General features: G+C 35.4%; 1 protein-coding gene across 2 annotated transcripts in view; it reads right to left on the bottom strand.

Annotated features, from left to right (window-relative positions):
* The window catches only part of LOC106526858 (alpha-1,3-mannosyl-glycoprotein 4-beta-N-acetylglucosaminyltransferase C), a 196,234-nt gene that overhangs the window by 178,020 nt on the left and 13,533 nt on the right, over positions 1 to 4,681 (bottom strand). The window lies entirely within an intron of this gene.

The raw sequence follows: 4,681 nt of genomic DNA, 5'->3' as shown, positions 1-4,681 counted from the left end.
CACACACACACACACACACACACACACACACACACACACACACACACACACACACACACACACGTTTGTTCTTCTATATTCATGGGGACTTTGCATTGACTTTCATTCACCAGTATTTCCTATTACCATTTGACCCTAAACCTAGCCTAAACTTTACATAGGATGTGAACTGGGCTTATGTCCCCATAAGAAACAGTGGGTCCTCACCAGGCTGTGTAGTTTGCTTCATCTCTAAAGAGATGCTGCTCTTTAATATTGTTTATTAACTGTCTTAGTTGTGTGTGGTGTTTAATTTACATTTTGTTGTTCTTTGTTTTATTTTTTTTTATTCAAGTGCATTTTTTGTTAGAGACCGAGAGTCCACTTTGTTAAACATTCTTTAAAAATTAAAGTTTATTGATCTTTGAGAGGTTGTACTTACATTATTATGCTTTTATCATTATATTAGTTTTAAAATGGTCACCGACAATATTATCGTTTATCGCAAAGTTTCTGAGACAATTAATCGCCCAGCAAAATTTGTTTTCGTGACAGGCCTAGGCATGAGGTGTGTAGGTTGGTGCCAAAATCTGTATGCTTTGCAGTGTTTTTAGATAAGAACAAGAGAGTTGTTGTGTATTATTTTTTTGTTTGTAGATTCGCCCTTTTTTATTATTATTATTATTATTTACAAATATTTAGCTCTAATTTGGTGTGGTAGTACCTAGGTGTCATCCTATAGACATATTGAACTCTAAAGGTTTATTAGAATGCATGGCAGAAAAGATATGTATTCCTTCAAGGAATGTTATTGTCGCTCATTTATGATTTCATACATGAACATGCGCTCATTTTTTCAACATGAACAGGTTTGTTCACGTCAGTGAGTCATTTCTGAGTTTAGTGATCTTAACCATTCCTCAGTTACAGCAACATTTACCTCTCTGAAGCTGAAATTGGGTCAAATTTCTAATTACTATTTCGAATATTTTAGCTGAAGAATTCCTCCTACAGGTTCTGAATAACTTGTGTTTTGTAAAGTGTCAAAACCCATAACAACTCCAAACGAGAGGGCTGTTTTTGCCATTTGACTAGAATTTGGCAGACCGAGCGCCGTTAAGCTTTTCACTGAAGAAAGTGCTAATTTATTCATCATTTAACAAGCTTGTGTTTGAGCTCATTATGTTGCACTCTGGCACACTGGAAGGCACTCTGGTCAGTAACTTTGTACTACATTTTAATTAAGATTATTAAGAAAAAGCTTTGAAAATAAAACTTTAGCTCTCAGTCAAAACTTTTACAGCTTTTAAACTTTAAAACAAAATAACCATTACAATATGTAAGTATGTTAGGCTATATTGTTTTATTAAATTGCAACACATGCATTTTTTCTGTACCTAGAGAATGTAAATGTCTGGCTTTGACTTGTCAAAATACTTATTACATTTTCAGGTGTACGTTGCAGATGATGTGCCTCTGTGCCTGCATGGTATCTGGGGGTTATTTGACTTATACAATGTTTTTCTTTAAACCAATTTACTTCATTTGGTTAGAATATCGTGCTTTTCTGTTTAAGTCCTATGGTTATTAGTCTGGCGTTTCATGTGTTTCTCCAATTTCATGCGAAAAGCTGAAATAGTGTTCCAAAGGTTATTCAATTGTAGATGTTCTTGTACTCCGGGAGCTTCATTAAAACCAATTCAGATATTTGTCTGATTTTCAACATTTTCACAAGTGTGAAAAACAAATGAGGCAACTGAAAGTGGTGGCAGATCATATTTTTCACCCATTTTTTTCTCCTAAAAACTTGGACAAAAAGGCAACTGCACTGCAAACCCAAACATCTAGTTTTTGGTGTTACAGGTAGCCCAAAACACAACAGAGGCCATGTTAAAACCAGTCAGTCCTCTTTATCTCCACCAACCCCTGCAGTGTTCATTTTAAGTGCTGAAAATGTCCAAAAGATGAAGATATTTTCTTAATTAGCCTTTTTTTTCTGTTCCTCACGTTTCCCAGCACTAAGCTCTTTTGGTCACTGCTTATTTCCCCCACAGTGATTAAACATGGATGTTTGTAGCTAAATTTAAGAAATCCAATTTGACAAACCAAAAGAATAAATGAGTGTTTGTGCTGGACTTGTGCCAGGGTGGTTCTTAGAGAAAAAAATATGGTATTTACATGTTTATTCCATCAGCCTCGGTGCTAATTTATCTGGCTGCATTCAATTAACCTCTGCAGGAACCTTTGTTAGTTTCTAGGCTCAACGCAGAACGTCTGCTCCAAACCACTAAAATGAAACTTAGTTATGAAAAACAGGAACAAAAAAAGAAACAAAACCACGTTGCTTCAAATATCTTCAGCTGATTGAACGATGTTCATCAACCTCCAGTTTAATTTAATTTTGATTAAATGTTCATATTGGGTTTTTGTTAATGGGAAGTAAATTGTTTTAAAAAGCTCAATATCTGATCTGTCAAGTCTTCCTGAACAAAGAGGATTTTTTGTTCATTTCTTTATTTTGGTTTGTTTCTGGAGTTAAAAATCAACACAGTGCATTTCACTGGCTGTGATTTGAATTCATTTGCCTTTTTTATGACAACTAAATAATAATCTCATCTGACTGGTGCTTTGCATTTAAATCTGCTTGTAGTGATGTATATATTATCCAGCATGAAGTTGGAAGTCTTTTTTTACTCATTTTTATTTATTTTTCCATACTCACTTGATCAGTAAATATTGGGCAAATCAGGTCTCAATCTGAAAGTCAAACACTGCCTGAAAATGTCATATTTTGTCACATTTCTATAACATTTTCTTCTTTACAGGTTGGAAAATCCCTCTGTGGTGCTTAATTTTGACCTGTAGATTTGACACTTTAAGCTGAGGATAAATTCTGATCTAGCTGGCTGTAATTCATCACCTGCTCCTTAACAATGCATATTACTCTCTTGATGAAAACTACGGGAGCACCCTGTGTCCAAAAATAAATGTGTGCAGTTTGCAGTTCTGTGTAATCCTGTAACTTTAAAATCTCACTCTGCACGGCACCATTCATTTATTTTCCCACCCAAAACAAGGCCATGAATTCATGGCACATGACATTACTGCTCATTCAAGGCTGTCTGGGGAGAAATTATAATGCCTGATGCTGTCTCTGAGTTAAACCCACAGAGCAGATGCACGACGGATGTTGAATTCAAAGTGCAGTGAAACGTCTTTCTCCGAAGCACAGCGGGCTCCACAAAGACAAACTGCTACGAGCGCAGAGCAGAATTCTGGGAATTTATTGTAAAGAGAAAAAAAAACAGGGTTTCTAGATCAGTATTTCTCACGAAAGGTAGCATCAGGTAGAGCAGCTTTTTTTAATACAGTTTAGCTTTCTAAGATTAAACAAAATTATACTGTATTATCCCCTGCTATAAAGGCTTTTGATGTGTTTTTGCTCCATGTAATTTATATACTTTTATGGGTTTCTAATATATTTAATAACCTTAAAATCCAAAACTATAACGTGTGGCCACTGCATTACGCAACAAAGTTATTTAAGCCGCAAATCAGCAAATTAGTGCTCTCATATATAAAAAAATATATTTGGGGTTTGAGGGTCTCAAGTAATTATTTGTGAAAACATTAAAAGAATTGTCCTTATTATAATATGTTAATGTTAGATTTGAATAAAATAGAAAGAGTTGTACTGGAATGATTATTGAAAAAAACTTAGACTTGACTTTGCTGCCATTTTGTTTGCAACATTGTGATGAAATGTCCAAAAACTCAGAAAGTTCACTTCTGCCAAAAACAATTTATCCATCGTGTAACTCAAAGAATGTTGCCCGCTTGATTTTGCACGTTTAAAAAAAGGACTACCTCCTAGCGGAGTTGACAGAAATGGTCCAGAACCTTCCCTTTGATGAATGTAATCTGTGTCAACTAATGAGTCCTAAATGTTTGTCCTCTTTGAAGCGGATTGGCTGATACCAGTTGAAAAGGTGCAAGCCCCGCCTGCTCGAGGAGCGAGGGAGGCCAAAGGAGAGATGCTGGCATCGTTGATCTGTACTACTGGATTGGACATTACATGTCTTATCGTGCACCGCACAGGTGCCGTTGCTATGCAATGAGTTTTGACTCGAGAACATCCATGAACGGTGGTAAAAAGGGGATGCAGCAGACAGTCATGCAAGGAATATCAAAAAGGGATGCAATATTTTGCCATAAATTGTCAACGCTACAACAACAAGATCACAGATCAAGGTTATCACATTTTACAGGTCATTAAAATATATATTTTTATTTTAAAAAATGTCGGAGATGTGGAGAGTAGGTCAGTTGTGCTAGTTTGATTTTGACAATCTTATGTGGGGTAAACCAACAAAAAGACAAATTTTCTGTTCCAACAAACTATTATATTTTTATTAATAGTTATTATGTTAGGATAACATTATGAGAGTTAAATATAATGGACAACAGTAAAATTACCTTTACTACTACTAAGCTGAACTGTGTAGATATTACTGGTACTGATGTTCTGTCCAGTCAGCACATGGTATATCCTGTAGTTTGTGATTATACAGTATATCAGAGTAAAAAACTCCAAAACTTTTTTTCCTCCACTGTACATTTCATAAGCTAAGCGGTGGAGGGGCCGACTGCATTTATTTTATGACTAGCTGGAGGAATTTGAAACAAAAGCAAAATTATATAT

The sequence above is a fragment of the Austrofundulus limnaeus genome, unplaced genomic scaffold, assembly GCF_001266775.1.
Source record: "Austrofundulus limnaeus strain Quisiro unplaced genomic scaffold, Austrofundulus_limnaeus-1.0 Scaffold297, whole genome shotgun sequence".
Classification (NCBI taxonomy): Eukaryota; Metazoa; Chordata; class Actinopteri; order Cyprinodontiformes; family Rivulidae; genus Austrofundulus; species Austrofundulus limnaeus.
The sequence above is the reverse complement of the archived record's forward strand: the minus strand, read 5'-3'. Positions and strand labels throughout refer to the sequence as shown.